The sequence below is a fragment of the Cynocephalus volans genome, chromosome 3 (genome assembly GCF_027409185.1).
Source record: "Cynocephalus volans isolate mCynVol1 chromosome 3, mCynVol1.pri, whole genome shotgun sequence".
NCBI lineage: Eukaryota > Metazoa > Chordata > Mammalia > Dermoptera > Cynocephalidae > Cynocephalus > Cynocephalus volans.
The window spans coordinates 181,232,000-181,253,919 of record NC_084462.1 but is presented as its reverse complement, the minus strand read 5'-3'; the positions used below and the strand labels follow the sequence as shown (position 1 = coordinate 181,253,919).

At 43.6% G+C, this 21,920-nt stretch overlaps 1 protein-coding gene across 11 annotated transcripts in view; it reads right to left on the bottom strand.

Moving 5' to 3' along the window:
• Positions 1 to 21,920, bottom strand: part of PPP2R5C (protein phosphatase 2 regulatory subunit B'gamma) — a 149,654-nt gene that overhangs the window by 71,346 nt on the left and 56,388 nt on the right. Inside the window, exon 1 of one of the 11 annotated variants that reach the window (XM_063092140.1) lies at positions 9,720 to 9,779. The exons of the other annotated variants lie outside the window; for them this stretch is intronic. The gene's annotated coding sequence lies outside the window, so the exon portion shown is untranslated. Of the gene's footprint in view, positions 1 to 9,719; positions 9,780 to 21,920 lie in introns of those variants that run through there. 11 annotated transcript variants of the gene reach the window in all.

The following is a 21,920-nucleotide window of genomic DNA, read 5'->3' as shown; positions in this document are numbered from 1 at the left end:
GTCCCACGGCACCCGGGCTCTTCTGCTTTCACTCAGTGCACGAACTTCTCCTGATGCTGAGAGTCCTCTGCCCCTCTTGCCCTCTCCTACCCCTTACTGGCAACTTCTGTTCTTCAACAAAGCCTTTCCATACTTCCTACTTAGGAAAGACACATGCCTCTAAGCCAGTCATTTAGCACTTCCTATTACTTTAAACAGTTAGCTCTCCTGCTTAGTACTTCTTACTTCCCCAACTAGATGCTTTCTGAGAGCAGGTGCCATGTGATCATATTTGATCCCTAGTGCCTAACACTGAGCCTTACAAACAGCAGGCACATAGACACTGCTACCTGAATTGATTGCTTTCGTAGGAAACTACCCGTTTCATAAATGGCATGCAGAGATAAGGAGCACACACGCAGGGCAATGGGATTGGGATATATTGTCTAAAGGATACTTAGGAGACCATGAGAACCATAATTTGATTCCTAAACTCTCTGCGTACTCAAGTGACTTCAACCATTTGAAGTGAGTAACCATTACAGTGTTCAGTGCTCCTAACATTCAAATATCCAGGCTTTTTCAATGAAAAGCATTCATTTCCTAAATTATCTCCTTGCTCGCCTTCAATCCTCACCAATTCTTCACTTTTGTTTGTACTCAAACTTGGCAGGATCACCTTAAATGAGTTATTTGTCATCACAGCTTGCATATTTGGAACTTGTCTGGCACCGTCACATTCTTGGCACTACAGAGAACTAAGAGAACTAATCTACCCCTAAGAGCCATGCTGATACCCCTCACTCAGGACCCACTGACAGCTTGGCTTCTAACAAGTGGCCAGTTAAGTCCTTTCAGAACACTTCCTCATGGAATCCTGACAACAGCAGTATTAAGGCAGTACAGTTATACCATGCGGAGAGGAGGAAACAGAAAACGAGAGCCAAAGTATTTTGTCCAAGGCCTCAGTGCTGTTAAGTAGCAGAGCACAGATAATGACAGTAAAATGTACTTTATCTACGAAATCGAAACTCAAAAGGATGTTGGGATCATTCAGGGTGGAGCTGAATAAGCCTTATATACCTCAAAAGGCCCTGAAAGCATCATTCACCTTTTAAACACAGCACAGTAAATGATATTCAGAATAAAGCTAAATCGTCATCAAAACACAAAAACAAACGTATTATGATTAAGAAGAACGGAGTAAAACTTTCTTTTTCATAAAATTTCTATCCAAAATGCTTCTAAAAGGCAAGCAAATCTCAACTATCTGGAAATTATGTCAATTCTTTCAGGGTTCCTGATAGTTAAGCTGTTACTGTACTATTTTTGCTTACAGTCTAAAAACAGGTTTGCTATTATAATCTCATGAACTCTTTTTCATTTTTAAAAATCTCATTTGGCTATTTTTATGATTTTACTATTTTAAAAAAAATCCATATTATAACAATCAAATTGAGTACAAAAGTTAAAAACCTGTATCCTTATGTCTGTCAAGTATTTCTATATTTAAAAAAATTACTTACTTTTCCATATTTTCTTTGAGTGCAAGCTCATTTAGCTTCTTCTTGGTCAGCATATTTAAACAGTCTTACCTTCTGTGTTTCTAGGACCGTACCACTGGGGAATAAAAATGGGCGAAGGTGGTGGAAGAATATGCTTTATACTTTCACATATTCCAACTTTTTAACAGTATAAAAGTTATCAAAAACACCTTACTATTTGTACCAATCATTTCAGCTCCCCCCACTATTTTATAAATGTCCCTGGTCCCAACAGTGAGGGAAGGGGGCATTCTTGCCTCTCGCGCGTATCAGAATGGGTATGAGGACTTGGACTCGTTCCACCGATCACTGATCTCCAAAGTGGGGGTCAACTCCAGGGGTTACTCAAGATCAACTACTGGGATGTAGGAAGAAAACAGCAGAATGTCTACTTATATTTTCTTTTTCTACAAAGAACAATAAATTAAGATGTACTAACAAGTGTACTTCGAAAAGTTCATGGAAAGATTTGTATTATCTTTCAATTCTATTTTTCCATAAACTTTTCAATATTTAATACACAAATTGACACACAGTGGAGGTGTGAGCTTGAGACTGTTTACTGCCAGGCAGGCGTGATCAAGAGTTTGGAGACCACTGCTGGGCAGTGAGGAGCCACTCCACTGCAGGCTTTTGTAAATGAGTCCCAAATGGCTAATAACATCGTAGTCAACTTCACAGATGCTGCTAGCAACGTGTGCCTCACTTATAGAAGGGACTGACAGATGTGACACATACATTTTAAGCACCAAATCATAGAATATGATGTGATAAGGCTGAATTACTAAGTTGTCACTATGTGCCAAGAGGTATCATGTGGACTCCTGTGGATAGGAAAACGATGAAGGAAAAAAAAAAAAAAAGCCAAGCTCACCTCTATACAAGTCTCAGTAGTTGAAAGAAACACTCCAGACTTCCGGTCAAGATGGTGGAATAGATGGTCCCCAGCGTCACTCTCTCTCACAAAACAACTAATTTACAGTTACTTAAAAGCAACAACAGCCAAGCTGGGGCTGCTAGAGCTCAGGGGAAGGGGAGGAGAGACCTATGGAGTACATGAAGGTGGGAAAAGCCATGATGAGAGAAAGAAAAAATTGCTTGGACTATTTCAAATCCCAGCCATTTCCAGGCTGGAGCTGCTGAGCACAAGGAGCAGGAGCTGGCAAAAGCCACAGCTGAGCCCTTTGGATGAAGTTGCTTGGAGGTGGCTGGGGAGAAGAGGGCCTTGGTGGCCCCTAGGCCAGCAATACCACTAATAGGGTTCCTGTGGACACACAAAGGACCAAGGAGCCACAACAAATGAAAAAAATGAGCCAGAAGCTGGTGAGTCATCACAAGGGACCGAAGCACAGCCCGTCCCATGGGAAGTGTTTGGAGTGCAGGCGGTGGGGTAGACAGGCCCACCGGGGGAACACGGGGACATAGCAAGGAGAGCTGATCTGCTTCCTAATCAGTGTAAGACCACTCAGAGGAGACTGGTCAGGAATATAGAATAGCATCTGGTGCAGTTTGATGACTCAGGCCCAGACTGGAGTTTCTACACAACCCATGTGCAGCAGATTTCACTAAACCTGGAAGTACCTATAAAGTCAACCATTAAAACCTGAGCTGCACAAAAAGCCTTCCCTAGGGAATCAGCAGCAAAGCAGCAATTTAGCTCAACCACAGAGCTCAAGTACTGGTTCCCACAGGAAGTTCCCCCACTTTAGAAGTAAGCAAAGGACAACAAATTAGTTCCACCTCAGAGTTTAAGTGGTGGGAACAGCAAATAATCCAACATAGAACTGAAAGAAAAAACAGAGTACCCACTGGGGCCCACCCGGGGTCCTGAGGCATGGATCTGAGGACCAGACCCTCCTCCCACAACCAGGCACACTGCCAGTGCCACAGGGCCCACCTAGGGTACTGAGGTATGGATCCAGGGACTGGACCCTCCTCCCACAACCAGGCACACCGCCAGCACCACCAGCAACTAGGTAAGGAGCATGCCAAAAACTTCACCTCCACGTGGGTAACCCACTACAGCCACTATAATAACCACGGCTGCCACAAAAGTGCTTAGATGCCACAACCACTGTGCAGATAGTCTGCCAGCCACTGGAGTACACTGACACAAGGAGAGTCACCAGCAGAGACCAAAGAAAAAAAGAGGATGTCTCTCTCCACAGAGCCCATTCCCAGGAGACAGAAGAAGCATCTGCTCTATGAAAATATTGAGGGACCTGAATACACCACCCAGCATTTAACAGATCATCTAGGCAACAAACCAACTGAGTAACCATTACTCTTTTAGAAGGAGAGAAGAAATCTAGGGTTATCAAAAGGGGCTGGGGGGAGGGAAATGGGGAAAGGGAGAGATTGGACAAGGGGCATAAAGAAGAAGTATGATTTGTAAAAATATATATATGCAAGTAATATTGATTTGATCAACATATGTCTATGTTGAACCCCCAAAATATGTATAATCAATTATGATTCAATTAAAAAAAAAAAGAAACACTCCAATATACAATAAAGGACCAATTTTGAGCATGGCAGCTACAGAAAGAGCAGAATCTAGACTTTCTGGTACATAGATAGCTTCTTCCAAATAAACATAACCCCAATGAAACAGAGACAGAGAGGCAAAACCTGCCACCTAGAGATTGACAACTCAAAAGAGACACTCAAAGGTACAAGTTCAGGAGGGTGGGAGTTAGTTCCTGGTCACACATAACATTTACTATGCAGCTAGAGCAACCTGATTTTCAAACAAAGAGGCCACTGCATGATCACAGGCCAAGCAACACCTCTCTGGGCTTTTATACCAGAGTGTACCGTGCTCCTATGGGGGTCTATGAGAGTACAGTGCTTAAAAGTACAGAGGTCCTATGCGGGTGTATGGAAATATGCCAGTTGTGAGCTCACAGACAAGAGAGATCTCATGCAAAACAGAAACAAACCAGCAAACTCTCCAAAAGGTAAGAGCCAAATCTTCAGTTAGCTATGGAGCCATACTGTTTTTCTAATATATTTATTCTTAGTGCAAAATGAGCAGGAATAAAGTTGAATTCAATTACTAACAATTTGGAGCAAATCTGGGATTCTTCATTAATACGTATTAAGTTCCACTCAGCTCTGTTTCCATATAAAGAAACTTAGCAGATGGCAAATTTACCACAGTAAGAAAACAAATGCTCGGCAGTACTATTTTATTTTTTCCAGAGAAAATTCATGTGCCATTTTTTGAAATGACCATTTTCCCCACTGCTCCCGGTGTCCCCCCTGTCCTCCATGAAATGTCTGCACAGGCAGTGCTCTCTCTTCTGCTGGGCCCTGCCTCTTCCTGCAGCACCACCACCTCGGAGTCTAAGTTCCAGGATCCCTGAAAGACTTACTATCTGATTAGGAGGCCTTCACCTGGTTCTTCCTCCTGTCTCGACTATTCATAGCCCTTGACATTTCCCATACAGACTTGGGGAGAATATAAGTCTTTGCAATACTGAGTCTTCCAATCCATAGACACAGAGTATTTTTCCAATTACTCAAGTTTTTCTTAAATGTCTCTCAATAAAGTCTTAAAATTTTCTTCCAAATTTGTGTTATATTTTTTATATTTATTCTTAGATATTTATGTTTTGATGCTATTATAGATGGTACCTCTAAAAAAGATTTAATTTACTATCTGTTGCAATACAGAAAAAAACTGATTTTGGGATTTTTTTTTTTTTGTATCTAGCTACCTTCCTTTACTCTTAAGAATTCTGATAACGTATCTGTAAATCCTTTGACTTTCCTTTCCCCTGCCAGTCCTGACACTGTTCCTCTCTGTCTAGCCCGACTGCGCTGGCTGGGACCCACAGGAGGAGTGAGATTGGCCCCCACTTCTTCCACCTGAAAGGGGAACACTCACCAGATCCCCATCGAGCTTGATGCCTGCTCTGAGTCTGTGGCTAACATCCACCCAAGTAAGAAACGGTCCTACAGATTCAATGCTATCCCAGTCCTTATCTCAACAGATACTTTTGTGGAACTGGGTAAGTGGATTCTAAAACGTATGCGGAAATGCGAAGGGTCAACACTGACCAAGACTCCCTTGGAAGAGAAGGAGGTGGCAGCGCTCGCTGTTCCAGAAATCAAGACTCCCAGTACAGCTTCATTAGCAACAACAGCCAAGCTCAGTGCTGAACAGGGTACAGAGCCCAGAGACAGGCTTGAACATACACGGACACTTGATTTATGACAGAACTGGGTTGCAGAACACTGAAGAAGGGTCAGCCTTTCAACATTTGGTGCTGGGACAAGAAGGTACACGGGGACCAAAAAAAAAAAAAAAGAAAGGAAGAAATCAGATCATATTATATACAAAAATAAACTTCTGGTAGGTTACAGACTTAAATCTGAAAGGCAATACTCCACTGCTTTAAAAAAAACAATACAGGGGCTGAGCCCGTGGCGCACTCGGTAGAGTGCTGCGCTGGGAGCGCGGCGACGCTCCCGCCGCGGGTTCGGATCCTATATAAGAATGACCAGTGCACTCACTGGCTGAGTGCCGGTCACGAAAAAACGACAAAAAAAAAAAAAATAATAAAAATAAAAAAAACAATACAGAAGACCGTCTTGTGTAGGGAAAGAACTTCTTTAGACATAAAAAACAGTAATTGCTAAAAGACTGATCGGCTGAACTACACTACAATCAAACATTTTTCTTCATCAAGACACCACCAAGAATGAAAAGGCAAGTCACAGAAAAGAACTATTTAAATACATATAACCAACAGATTCATACCCAGAATATATAAACATTTCCAATAAATCTGTAAGAAAAATTCAGAGTACAATAGAAAAATAGACAAAAGTCTTAACCAGGCTATACACAAAATATATCCAATGGCTAATCATATATGCAAGGATGGTCACTCTCATTAATAACCAGAGAAATGCAAATTGAAACCTCAGTGAGATACCATGAGACGCCCACGAGACTGGCAAACATTACAAAGTGCTGCGAGGAGCTGTGCTGCGGCCTTGGGGCTCGGCATGACCAAGTGGTACTGAAGACATACATGCCCTGTGAGCCAGGAACTGTACTCCTGGGCACATAACCTCATGAAGCTCATATACACGTGCACCACATCATAGGTAGAAGAATGTCCACAGCAGCACTGTTCTAACAGCCCAAACCGGAAACAATCCAAATGTCCATTAGTGGTGGGAGAAATACATCCCTAAAGCTGAAAGATCTACAGGGGAATTTTGAGTTGCCTGGCCTGGGTGGTGGTTACATGGGTATTTGCTTTATAATTATTCACTACATTTACATTTGTTTTATATGCTAAAAGGCTATAAAATACATGCATATAAAAAAAATTAAAAGCACATAAGAACACATAGTGAGACGTGAGCCTTCTTCCTCCACACCATACTCTAGCTTCCATCTCTTCTCCAAAAATGACCACTGTTGCCAGCTGGGGTGTTCCCCCAGGGCCGCTCCAGGTGTGTGCTCTGGGTGTATACATGTCAGTTGTTTTCAACATTGATTTAGAGGACTCAACCCTGACAATCCCTAAACTAACTTACATCTATTTGGGATTGGGAAACACAAGCGCATACACAAAATCCCGACACATTTTCTAATGTTCCTCTCCACAGTGTTTCATGTTGAAGAATTTAAGCTCCGGATCTGTTTTATTAAAAAATTTTCCCCATCAAGATGAAGATTTAAGTGATGTCTAACTTTTTTCTATCTATATAAAGACTCTCTCATTCTCTCTTTTTCTCCAAAGAAAAGATCAGCAACTATGATCTCAAATGTATAAAATAAAAATTGTGCTATGACTCATTTATCAGACGTGAGAACTAAGGACTCAGAGCAGGCCCCAATCCTGAGGATGCATCCTGTATCAGTAGGAATTAATTAAAAAATTTGTCCAATACATACCTGCTAGGCACCAAACTAGACACTGACCACAAAAAGATTGATTAAAGCACGATCCTTGTTCTCAAAGAAAAACAACTAGAATATGTGAGACGTGCTCTGAGAGAGACACAAGCACAAGGCACTATGGGGACCCAGAGAGGGAGGTGATTAATTCTGCCATTAGGAAATGGGGGTGAAGTTCAGGGAGAACAGGAGCCAGGGTCGAGGGAGGCAAACGTCTGCTGAGGAGGCACCGGAAGCCACGCTGAGCGAAGGGAGACTATCCAGAGGTGCCCACTTCTCAAACCAGAGGGACTTGAAGTTACAGGACAAATTAAACAGGGTGCGTCCTCCCAGAAATCAATTTTCTGCAAAAAGACAGTAAATGAGGATAACACTGATTATATTGTATATATCCTGAATTAATCATACTGGCTACTTATGATACATTTTCATAGAGGGGGACTTTTTCCTGATCACTATTTTATCCTCAGCATCTGAAACTGGTCTGGCACATTGTGGGACCTCAGATATTTGTGAAGGACAGATCAATGTAAGTCAAACAAATTCAGGTAATTTACTGAGAGGTACCATAACATTTAAGAGAAAATCTAGGCCTTCAGAGAAATTGTTTGCTCTTGATAGGCAATTTCCCCTCTCTGGAATCTCTGTAGTCAGAGTACTCTGACAGAAAAATCTGAAAAGCACTGTGGGAAGACAGATTTGAATCACAGAAGCTTTTTAAGCAGATGAGTGATACGACTTGGCCTGGGAATAAGAAAGCTCTCTTCAGAAGTGACACAGAGGGACTGAAATTAAGATGCCATAAGCAGGAAGATCTACTTCAAAAGAGAAGGGCCTGCACCACAGCCTGGGAGACCAGTCCTCAGTCCTCTCTCCTAAGGCAGGCATGATATCCACACTCCGCTTCCCGAGCTGCTGGCCTGGCAGGCGGTCTTGTTTGGTAACAATGGTCTCTTCTTCCATGAATCCAAACTTCTACTACTTTAAAGCATGATAAACCAATGGAACTGAATGAAAATATTCACTCCTATGAATACGAAGTGATATGACTTATTAACTTCTACCCTGACCCTTAGCACCTATACAATTTCAGGATCAAATTAATCCTCTCAAACTGTTAACTTGGTTGATGACTTCTGAATTTTACAATAAATCTTTCTTAATTTCATCCACTCTACTATACACATTTTCCATATTCATGTCCCCTCAAATCAAGTTGTATCTTTCACTTTTACTTTCCTGGTAATCCTTAAAAAATGGTTTGGTTTACAATCAACAGCGTCTTAGACTGGATGAGATATGGTAGGTGAACTTCTCTACACACATTGTGCCTCTGCTCAGGCTTCTGAATGGACATGATTTCATTCAAATGTAGCCAATGTCCTCCACCCCCTTCAAGCTCTGTCTGTACTAGTTAATGTACGGGAGGTGAAGTAACCAGCTGGTAATAGGAAGTAGTTGGAAAAATATGCCACTCTCCCGAGAGTGTTCATTTGTTTAAGAAAGCCGTCTACATGCAAAGGAGTTTTCTTTGCGGGTGTTCCAAGAGAAGCCATGAGAAACCACGGAGGCGCAGCAAGTGGTCTTTCCTGTCATTAGGGTACTGAAACGATCTTTCTTTCACTCCTTGTAGATGGAATTTTGGCAAAATGAAAGTGCTGCCTGCTGAACTAATTTGGATATAAATTTGGTGAGACTGCCTTGCGGTTTCTACATCGATGCTCTTGTTTAAAACACGTTTGGCTAGAGACAACCTGTAACTCGAAATCCACTGTGAATGTGCCCTCTCCAAATTCCAGTTCTGTGGCTTATTCAGCTTTGTTACACACACTCGCCAAGTTTGCATCCTCCTTCCTGTAGAAAAAGATCTGTCAAGGGTGGGGCTCCCCACAAACCTGAGCTGCTCCACCTCAGACACACGGGTCCTCCCTGGGAGCTTTTCTGCTGACTCTTCAACCACCTTCACTTGACATGAGAAAGGGCGATGCTCACTTCGCTCACAGCTTTCCACCACCGACCCTCAACCATCATCTTTTTCTCATGAAATCAGAGTATAACTTAAATTCAATAAGGCAGATATTTTCATTCCAAAAAGCAGTGGTTGAAGCCAAGGGCTAGTTCATTCATGTCTTCCAACCATGAGAACTGGCAGACTCTTCCAGGGGTGGGTGGGGAAGGCGGGACGGGCAGGTGCAGGGGTGCCTGGATGAGTGAGGCCAGACTGAGATAAGGTGAGGGTCAGGAGAGACTGGTTTCCTCAGAAAAGCACTTACTTGAGGTAAGTGAATCTTTCGGAGAAGGAAGTCACATGGAAGAAACAGTGATTTCTAGTCCAGACTCTGCCAGATAAGAACACAGTGAAGTCATGAAATTACTCTAAGCCTCAGGTACCTTAAGCTATAAAACCTCTTGTGGGCACACATGCATACGTATTAAGGAATGTGTCCCCACCTCCTGGTACAGGCCATATGTAAGAGGAATTCAATAGGTGTTCACTGAATTGGAAGACTTGGTTTTTTCATACAGGAAGATTAAAACAGGTCAAACAAACTCCCAGGAATAAAGATATAAATCCAACACAACATTATTTGTTGACACAGGCCACATTCTCTATTTAAGAACCTAGTTCTAGAATGCCTTGTGGGGAACAGTTAGACCCTCGGAGCTGGTACACATTAGTAAACATTCACGGTGGAGTCCATATCACTCACTTCATTTGGCAAAAAGAGAGACTGCCAAGGAAGATTCCAGAACTTTCTATATGCTTACATCAGACAAAACAGTGTAGATCTGTGAAAAGGATACACTGAAAATATATACATATTTTTTTCAGTATCTATTTTATGTTCTCTACTTCCTTTCTCTGTGTCTCAACTAGAGTAGGACCAGTGCTTCTTTCTGGACATGGACTGTCTTGCTACAAATCTTGGGCTCTTTCTTCACACATGATGTCAGGCCCAGGGCTTGAGTCCTGCTCCCACCTGGAGCTCCAGTCCTGCAGAGGCAGCCTGGGAGTCAGGGCCATGGGGCACACAGGCACCAGGATGGCAGGGACGTGTGTGTGTGGACCTCGGGAGGCAAGGCAGATGGAAACTGGTGCCGAGCACTCCGCCTGTCCCAAGGGCTGCCAGCCTCTCCAAACCTACCACATGCCCAGCACTCCAGCTCCAGATTCAAATTGATTATTTAGAGTGGATTCACCTACACAGGGCTCCAGTTTCCACCTCACCTGCCATCAATTCATCACCGCTAAGATGCTAAAAGGATCAGAGATGGTAGCCAGTGAAGATTCCCGACAGTCTTCCTGTCTCCAAAGGGTCTCCTCAGGGTCTAATAGAGCTTGTGATGGTGGAGAGTGGCCCCCAATCTCCTTGGAGACTTGGAGGAGCATTCCCAGGGGCTTTCAGACTCATCCCTGAGACTGAACTCGGCCTTGTCCTTGCAGTCAGGGCTGATGTTTGGAGGGGATTGTGAAGAGGGGAACCTGCAGCTTCACCTTCAGCCCCTCCAGCCTGTGCATACTCCAAGCCCTTAGCTCTGTGTCCAGCAAATGACAGGTGCTTAACAACTGCATCATGTAAACTAATGATGCCAACACTGCCACCACCACAGGCGTTCATAGCCGATGATTTCCGTGCTTCTGCCTGTCCACAGTCTACTTCCCGCTGGGAGAAGCTGACTGGAGTTGCAGGGCATCACCTGTGGGACAGGCATTCCTTCAGACAGGATGCCCCTGGGTCAGGCAGCAGGTGCCACCACTGGGGTGGGATATCCAGTGTGGAGCAGCAAGAAAAAATTCTGAAGTACAAAAAATGGAAAACTTCTACATTTCTTAAGCCTCTTATGTTACTGTCTCAAGTAATAAATAAATTATAAAGAGAAGGATTTTAACTAATTGTTCGGATACAATAAGACATAACAAGGAAAACTGGAAGGTTCCTCCAGCAGAGAGACGACTACTCCCATCACTGTGTGTGTGACCAGGTGCACAGCATACTGTTCTCAAGGGCCCTGCAGCCGACCTGGATGGGGGCTGGACAGAAAACAAGCAGGCTGCTCACCCCCACGCTGTGCGCTCCCTTGGGTGGCAATTAGTGGTGATGCGCAGCTCCTCAACACAACATCCCCATGTCCTGTCACCAGCAAGCCTGGTGGGTCCCCTGACAAGAACTCACAAGAGCACGCCAACTGGGGCCAAAAACCACGCTCGCCGCTCACTTGCATTTCTTCAGGACACTCTAGCGCAGCTCACTGGCCAGGGAAGCCAACCAAGAAGCAAAGAAACCAGCCCGGAACCCATCAGCACCCGCCCTTTTCTTCTAACAGAGACTCGAGGGGAGGCAAGTGTGTACCAAGAAACTCTGGCCTTCTTTTATAGGTGCCACTCGCCACTTTGTAAAAGGGGCCGATGATACTGTGCAACCTAAATTACATTTAGTGGGTTATTCAAGAGGTTGCTGAAAAGGTTCATTTTTCCATTGCAGAAGAATATGTCACCAAATATTTGATATTATTCATTAAAAAGAGAAACATTCTAGTGTTTAGGTACATGTTGAAAGACATTTAGCTGATCCTTTTCTACACGGTTGATCCCAAATTGCATGGGAAACTGAGATTACGCTTAGAAATCATATAGGTAAACACTTCCATTCAACTCTCATTTTCTTGATGCGGCAGGGTTTGGTAAGGGGGAAACTTGCTGGTATAAGAAGGGCTCTCCTGGGCCTCTGCAAGGTGTTCCTGCATCTGGGAAGAAGAGCTGGACCCTCCAGTAAGAATGGCAGAGGTGGCCTGCTGCAGGCAGTGCCAATTTCCAAGCAGAACCTTACACAGGAAGCTGGGGAGGAGCTGCAATCTCAGCTGTCTTTAGGAAGGACAGGCATGGCCTCACAGGATGAGTGTGCGGCCGTGGGGCACGGCACGATGACAGCAGCCTGTCTTCTGCCCATCTCGGGGGGGTCCCTGCTCCCTGACCTGGCCCTACAGCCCCAGTTGGTGAAAAAGGGTGCCCCTTGACAGGCACTTCCCACCCCTGCCTCCCAGGAACCACAGGCAATCCTATGCCTTTACTTATTGCTCTTTATGTTTAACACTGGAAGGCTTTATTACAAAAAGAATAGCACGTCAATCTTGGGCAGCCCCTTTCTCTCACCCCGCTTCCTCAGGTGAAGACTGACCACTGACCAGTGAGCCTGGGTGTCCAGAAGCACAGAGTGGAAGAGTCAGGCTGGACACCAGAGACCTGCGGTAACTGGGGCAGGATGCAGTGGTTAGACGGGCCGGCCCTACGTCCTCCTGTGCTGAAGCCTACAGACCACGGGAGCCACGGACAAATCTGGTGACCTGAGGTGGTGCCATCTGGGGAAGTCCCCACATCCATCCTCTAATGTCCACCTTTCTGTGCACAGCACTTCCTAAGACTTGTTCTCTACAGCCCAGGTTTATAGTTAAACAAGGCAGCTTGTGCTCATGGCACTTTGAGGCCATTGCTAGGCACAGATGCCCCCTTCATTTCTAACTCTGATTCTTTCATTTAGCAAATATTTATTAAGCCTTTAAGACACAAGGCAACAGTAGAACAAAGGCCTCAAGAACTTGGGCAGAAAGCTGGGTTGGAATCCGAGCTCCATCTCTTACTACTTGACTGACCTTGGAGAAAACTTTACCTCTTTGGGTCTCAGTTTCCTCAACTGGAAAATGGAAATAACTGTGCCTACTGGGGTTGCTGTGAATGAAGAGATGTAATGTGCTTAGAATAATCCCTGAAATAGGATGCGTCCTCAGTGAATGTTAGTGGCTTCTGTTTTTTGTCAATCTCATGTCAAGTGACTGACTAGCTTCTATCAGTCAATCCTGTTATTCTCCTATCCTTCAGACGCGTCTGCAACGGAAGCAATGTTTTCATCCTCTCCAGGCATTTCCGAGCAGGCCACTAATGCACAGCATTCAGCAACCTCAGCCACGACACTGTACCAATCTGATGGTGTCTGGTCCTGCACAACACAATTACGTGTGTGTCCTGATAAACAGCACAGCGACTGTGCTTTGCTGCTCTCACTCTTAGAACAGGGCAGCACAACAGCAGCTACTGAAATGTTGGCTGAAAGAGGCTGAATGAACCCCAGATCCAATTATAATAGATGTGGCCACGAGGTCACAGGGGAGCCAGTTTCTTTGACGAGTTCATGAATGTCTTAGTATTATCAATTTGTGGCATAACTAGATTTTAATGGAAAAATGTCCTTAAAGTTTGATAGGATTATGAAGGATTATGCTGGAGCTGGGTTTTTGTTTTTGTTTTTTGGGGGTGGTGCTGGAAACTCACATGGATAAGAAGATAAATCAAAATTGGAAAGTAGCAGTTAGACTAGGGCAGCTTGACCTTTCTGGGCCTCAGTTTCCATATCTGAAAAATAAGGTTCTTTCTAGTTCTATGGGACTAGGAAAGAATGTTTCTTCCAGGGTGCTAGAAGCAAATCCTAGAGGGGAAAAGATGAAAATACAACAGAAATAGGAGAAAGAACAGTGTGATATACAGTCATTACTTGCTACTGTCGGGGATTGGTTCCAGGACCTCTCTCTGACACCCAAATCCTCAGATGCTCAAGTTGCTGATAAAAAATGGTGTAGTATTTGCACAGAACCTACACACATCTTCCCATATACTTTAAATCATCTCTAGATTACTTATAATACCCAATACAAGGTAAATGCTGTGTAAATACTTGCATGGTTTAGGGAATAATGACAAGGAAAAAAGTCTGTGCATGTTCAGTACAGATGCAATTATTTTCTTGAATGTTTTCCATCTGTCATTGGTTGAATCTGAACATATAGAACCTGTGAGATATAGAACCCATGGATACAGAGGGCAAACTGTATATGTATTTTTTAATACAGGAGAATAATTTACGAGGGCACTACAAGAAGAATACCTATAAATAAAATTTTTCTCTGTGCGTATAATTGACCACTGGTCTTTAAATGAAACTACAACTCAGCATTCAATTGCTAACATATGATGCATAGATACTAGTTTATAAAATGTATAGACAGACATATGATGTAAAGGTATACACTCGGCCCCCTGTATCTGTAGGTTCTGAGTCTGGATTCAATCAAATGTGGATTGAAAATATTTGGGGAAAAGAAATCCCACAAATTTTCTAAAAAGTGAAACTTGAATTTGCTGTGTGTTGAGTACTACATTGAATCCACTTGAATGAAGTGATGTGTAGGTATTGTATTAGGTATTATGACCCAGAGATGACGTAAAAGTATACGGGAGGGTTACAGCATGGTGTTGATAACACCAAGGTCAATGGTTTGGATCCCCATACCAGCCAGCAGCTAAGAAAAAAAAAAAAAAGTATACAAGGACATGCATAGATCTGTGGATTTTGGTATCCCCAAGAGGTCCTGGAACCAATCCCCTACAGATGCTCAGAGTCATCTGTACTACATATTTTTCAAGAATTCTGTCTTTAGAAAAATAATATAAACTCACTGTAAATTAAAAGTAATCCAAACATGACAAACAACCCAGAGACCAGCACAATGGCATCCCAACGCTGCCTGCAAGTGTTCCTGGCAGACGCACTGAGACGTGACTGTGCCACTGGGGACCCAGCTCCCGTGCTTGTCGGCCTTGACTCCCTCACCCCCATGTCCAGGATGACTGAGACACCAATAAAGAGATCAACTCTTTGCAGTTTCACTGTACATGTGTGCTGCAATTTAATAAATGAAACCAGTCTTCTCATGGTGTTCTTTTTAAAAAAACACATCACAAATAATGCTTTAATTTATGATTATTGATGGAGGATGAAACACACTCATCTAGTTCCACTCCCTCCTAGCATCTCACTGAAAAGACTGAATTCTGTAAAGGGCTTACACCCTCAAGGCCACAGGACTGCCAGGCTGCAGAGCAGGTGGAGGAGGGTGGCTGGCTGGGCACCCAGGAGAGAGGGACGGCAGGATGCTGGTGTGGCTGAGGGAAAGTGGAGAAGCTACCCGGCGTGCTCTGGCGGAGTCCCAAAGGCTCAGATCAGGATGGCCACAGGTACCCGTGGAGCAGGGGTACTTAGGGCCACGAAGAGGAGACTGGCAGAAAGCTACTCAAAGGCCGCCCTCACAGGCCCTCTGTTAACCACCTGTGCTTACATAACCAGAGGGCTCCACTCTGGACACTGGAGTGTCGGGTTTTCTATACTACTAGTGACTTTGCTTCTGGTAAGGGCAGGCACCCCCTGGGGCAAAAGGAAAAGTGTGAGAAAATATCTTTTAAAAACTTGCTTAAAGGTGTAAATAGGCTCACAAAACAGCGCAGATTTAGAGCACCAAGAACGAAGGACAACAGAAACCCAAAGGGGTGAGCCCTGCCTCTGGGGTCACCTCCTTTGCTAAGGCCCCACCTGTTCTGGACCTCAGCTGAGACCCTGTGCTCTCAAGATGAGCCCAGGGCCCTGAAGGTGGGATGGGCTCGGCAAAATCCCACGCTCACGACAACATACATATATGCATGAAGGCTCTTCAAAAAATTTGTGGAGAGAGAGAATTAAAAGATAATACAAATCTTTCCATGAACTTTTTGAATACCCCTTGTATAAGAGAAATGATGGAGCAAATGTGCCAAAATGTTGACAAATGGATGAAATTTTGATAAAGAAAATTCTTTATGTCATTCTTGTAACTTATCTATAACTTTGAAGTTCTTTCAGAAAGCTAAAAAGCAGAGGTGGCTGGCCGGGCAGCTCAGCTGGTCAGAGCGCGGTGCCGGCCGCCAACAGAACCAAAAACAAACAAACACAACCCCCCACGAATAAGCAAACAAACCACAAACCAGAAATGGAAGCTGAATTTTACCGAATACCATCTTCAGATTAAGATGCTCATATTTCTTTCCCTTTGACTTATGAATACTCAGTGCACACTATAATTTCTCTCCTTTTTTCCCACTAGGCTAGCTAGAGGTTTATCAATTTTTCTTTCCTTTCTCTGCTGCCTACCCGCTTCCAAAACCAGATCCTGGGTTTCATTCCTTTTTTTTCTTTTTTTTTTTTTTTTCTTTTTCTCAGTTTCCTAATTCATTGATTTTAGTTTGTCTTTAAAGAATACGTAATTCTTCAATTTATTTAGGTCCTTTTCTCTCTTTTTTAGCGTGTACTTTCTCCTCATTCTTGTTTAATAACAATGCTTGCACATTAACTCTACCGGCCTCGCTTCTTTGCGTTCTCTCACTCACTGGGGCAGTGCGGGGGTTCGCTCCAGGCGCACACAGGCCCACGTCGGACGGCCTGGCTCAAATCTCAGCGCTCCTCCTCGCCAGCTGTCAATTCTGGGGCAATTCGCTGAGCCCGCGCTGTGTCCTGCCAGCTGTAAAATGCAAACGACGACAGTACCCCCTTCAAAAGGGCACTTTAAGGAGATAATAAATGTAAAACACCTAAAACAGTGCTTGAGACTTCTTTGTGGTTATTATTAGCTGTCACTCATTTAACAATATTTGCTGAAAGTCTACTGAATGAGTGCTAGCATTCTAGATATTGAAGATATAGCTTTCAACAAAAACAGGTACGGTCTCTGCTTTCATGGAAGTTTCACTTGAGTGAGAGAGCTAAGTTAAAATAAAAAAAAATCAACAAAATAATTTCAGGAAAGCAAAAACCCAGAGGGATGTGCCTGAATGAACGACGGGGGGCAGCTTTAGATGCCCACGGAATTAACACACATGGGCCGAAAGGTGAGTGCGGCGCAGGAGCTGGCAGCTGGGCTGGAAGCAATTCCCCCTCTGCTCTGAGAGCCTCCTGGGGATGCGTTTTCCACCTGTCAGTTTACTCCTACTTTTACTGTGTTGTGATGAAAGAATATGGTTTCTACTTATTTCAACTTTATGGAAATTGTAGCTTTTTTTTCTGTAAACTATTACATATTAAATTAAAAAATTTATATCATGAGCACTGTTTTCTAGCCACCGAACATGAAAGTCTCTATTGGTTCACATTATAAAAATTGGTCTCCGCCATGTGCTTCGTCCAGGCCTGAGAAGTCTGGGCATGTCTCCCACCACTACTGTATCCATCAATTCTGTCTTATATTTCTTATAGTTTTTGCTTTATATGTTTCAATGTTAAATCATTTAGGCCCATAAGTTCGTCAGTTACATCATCCTATGGACTGCATGCTTCAGCATGATAAAGTAATCCTGTTTCTTTTAATATTTTTTGCCTTCAATTCAACTTTGCCCAACATTAATGACATGATCCCTGCTTTTCTTTTACATCTGCCTAACATATCTTTACTGTCTATTTCTTTTAAATACTCTTCTATGTATTATTCACCTCATTTTACAATTGAAAGCCAAAGTTAGAAGAACCACGTTTAATTTTTATAAAGAGTAGTGCACATATAAAGGTAAATAACTTTTAAAATTATGGAAATAATCTTTGTTTTGCTAGTACAGAAAAATACATACAACACCCCAGATGTTTAAAATTAAGATATTAGATTTTTAAAAATTTATTTAGTCTAAACAGCATTTTGAAAAGGAATTATCTTCAGATCCCTGGCATGAGATATAAATTACCAAAATAACAGAATGACTCGTTTACAATAATGACTGAACAATGTCACAAAAACTAGCTATCACTGTGCGTGATTCTAGTAGCTGTGATTTTAGTCTGCAGGTTGGCAGGTCGGCTGTAGAGAAAGAAGGGAAGTGGAAGAGAGGGAAGTCCGGCGGCTTGCCCAGGTTTTGGGGGCTGCTGGGGTCTGCTCTGAGCGCCGCTGGCTTTCCCCACCTCTCTCGGAGGCTACAGCTGAAGGTCTGGGGACTTTCAGCCTCAGCACCGTCCACAGCTCCGAAAACCTGTCCAGCTTCACAGGCTCAGGTGCATAAAGCCTTTCAGCTGCCAGGAAGTCTAAGTTTCTCATTTTCTGTTGCTTGTGAATTGAGGAATTTCCTTAAATAATTTATAAAATTTAATTTCCCATTGTATTTTATTTCACTAATTTTTCCTACTATCTTCACTTTTTGTTCTTTTAAGGAATAATAGCTTACCATTATCGAATACCATTATTTTCTACCTGCTAGATATTACCGTAACTTTTTAAGCCCATTAATCCTCACAACACACTGAGGGGCTTACTATTACCCCATTATGCAAACAAGGAAAGGGATCCACAGAGATGGAGCTGGTGCCTGAGCCCAGGAAAGGGGCTTCAGAGCCTCCTGGTGACCAGCAGGAACAAGAAGCACCCCTGTGAGGGAACAGCTGCCAGCCAGGAGCCCTTTCACACCTCCGAAGGTGGTCACTGCTACCTGTCCCTTACAGGGAGAAGAGTGGACTCACAGTTCCTGGTCAAGATTAAAGTTGCGTCTGTCCCCTGGAAGGCACCAGAAACCTTAACAAAAATATGATTTCTAAGACTTTAAAATTCCTTAATGAAAAAAAGCTGTGAATTAGAATCAGTGGTTCCTAATATAACTTTGACATGGGCCAGGTTCCACCTTAGCCTGCACCATACACGAGAGCATGGGAAGCACAAAGGAGCCCTCTAAACAAACTGTCAAGCACCTGGCACACTGTCTTCAATGAAAATCTGACTTAACATCATCACCAGACAAATACCCGAATCTTCAACTTTTCCCTCTATTTAATTCTCCTGAATGCTCGGCCAGCTATAAACTGTGTCCCCAGCTGGAAGTCACTGTGGAGTTTAGACTGAATCAGTTCCCTGGTGCAATTCACCTACCAGCTCTTGGCCAATGCCCCACCCACAGGCTTCCCTCACCCCACTTTGTCCCACTCTGCACAGAACATCATCACTTGCTGCATCGACCAGAAGGTCTCCGCCCTCGCTTCCTTAGATGGCCCTGGCTGAGCAGCCCATGCTCCCTCCACAGTAAGAAACAGTGCAATGTCCAATCTCTCAGTCCAGGGTCATTAGTTGATCAGATGGGCTGGAATCAAAGACACCAAGCCCCCAAAGAAGGGGGCTGCATTTTTTCTTTACTGTAAACATATTTTGAATACACTCCTAAAAGTAAGAAACGCTTCTCCAGGCGTCAGGAAAGAACGGGAAGCAAATCAGAAGATCCTAACAGACCTTCCAACCTCTCTCTGAGGCTTTATCATCATGTGTTCATAAGCAATCTGGATTTAACAAAGTGAACCTCTAAGATGTGAGGGCTTTTTCTCATAGCTTTTTGGCAAATTCATCTTGGGCGAGAAAAGAGTAGGGGTAATCAATCAAAGGGTTGATTTCTGATTTTGCCAACATATAATAAAGATTCACTTCTCTAACCCCCATCCAGATTCCTGATAAGACCAAATTAATATCTTAATACATAATTCCTTAGTATGAATGTCCCCAAGCAAGTTGACAGCCCTTGGAGCATGCAGTGTTTTAAGAGACTCAAATGCCAGCACTGGCAACAGGCCGCTCAAGTCTGGGAAGAGAACTTCTCCTTGAGCCATTTCTGCTGCAGCAGCTGCCTCATGTAAAGAGGAAAATGCCTGCTCAAATCGACTTGCTGCTGGCCTATGGGATACCCCAACAATCACACTTAGATGCCAAATCGGGCATCATTTAATATAACTTTTTATCTCAATTTTTCGAGATCTTCGTCTTTTGAAACTGATCCTTAGCACTGCTGTCATGGTGTCTAACCTCACACACAGCTTCAACGGCCTGAGCACGCGGACAGGAGGACAGGACCAAGTAAAGGTCTCTTCAGTTCCACGGACAGGCGTGTGGGGCCCAAGGAACCAAAACAGCACCCTGCTCAAATTCTCAAGGTGACTCTTCACCTGGGATACAATCTGTCTTGGAGGGACCATATTTGGTCAACCACAGGAACAGACCATTTAAAAACTTTTGGTTCAATAAAAACACTTGGGAAATAAAAACCCCTTGCCCTGTTAGAGAAAGAACTTAAAACAATCCATAGAACGTTGACATTTTAGACAGCATATTTACAAACATCATGTTGCCTGATTCTACAACAATCCTATGAGAAAAAGTTCTGGAAAAATCAATTGGCTTGGCAGTTGGTTGGGAAAGACAGAACTTCCAGAGAAAACTGAACAAAATGCACCTTTTAAAAACTGTGAGGAGGGAGTCTTTTGGGCTAGGTGAAGAGAGCCAGGAATGGTTCACCCATGACGGTAGTTTCTGAGGAATTATCCAAACATACAATTAAATCAGTCATTTTAGGCAACTTTGTGACCCCCTTGACAACTTCTGCCAAACTTAAAGAGTCTAGGAATCTTCAGTACCCCTATCTCCTTTAAATATCTGACCAAATCAGACAAAGCTGGCTGAGACATAATGGGCAAGGCTCCTCATTAGCACAGTGGCCAAGAAGCTCCGCCTCCTTGTCACTTACTCTAATTAAAACCCCAACACTGGCTGTGTTAACAGCAGTGCCTGGCGCGTGCTTGCCCTCGCTGGCCCATGCTGGCTGGAAGGGCAGACCTCCGCCACCATGTTTCTTAACACGTGGACCTCACTGCCAGGCAGCTTGGACCAAGAGTAAACAACTTGATCCGAGGGCAATGTTTTGCTCAAGTCAAAGTTTTTTTCCTGAAAACTGCAGCTACCAACGATCAATTTTCACTAATTGGAATTTGAATTTGGAAACATGGGAAGAATCTGGCAGATCTAATCACCACCAGTGATTATTGATTTTAGTATGTTCCAGACCCTGTGCCAACTGCTGCACCCCAATCTCATTGAATATCCACAGCAATTCTGTGAGGGAGTAATGTTATTATTCCCGTTTCACAAATGAAGAAGTTACTCAACAGGCTAAGGAACGCGCCTGAGGTTGTACAACTGACAAATGCACTGTACCAAGCAAAAGCCAAGAGATATGCAAAGAAATCACATGGTGAAGTGAGGCAAGAAGGGGCCGTGACAAGTGGAGGTCGGGAGGCAGAGGGAGAGGATAAGCAAGGCTGGGGCAGTGGACGGATGAGACCATGGAGGCGTCGGTCGTGCTGCCAGAGTCCAGACCCTTCAGGCCCCAAGGTCCAGCTCCACCCGGCCCCTCTGCTTGGAGTCTCTCCTTTACTGTCACCTTAAATACACTCCCCTTTATCTGAGAGGCCGAGCAAGTCTCTGCTGTCCCTTCAGAACAGTCATTGTGAATGAACCACAGTAGCCCATCCCTGGGTTTCCCACACTTCAGTCATTCACAAACATCTTCAAGACTTTCACGACATCCGAGCACCGTTATGCTATTATTTACTTGGTGTTTTGCTTTGCACAGACACTCTTTTTTACTAAGCCCTGTCCTAAGCAATAATAACCTAAAAAATCATGGACTGGATGTGCTGATTACATATTTTCACATTCATCAATATATAATTATTAAAATAATGTTCAACTCTGAGTCACTTAAAATCATCTCTTGTGCCACCAGTGGTGGTGTGTTTACCACACTTGGAGGAATCTGGGCTATCCCA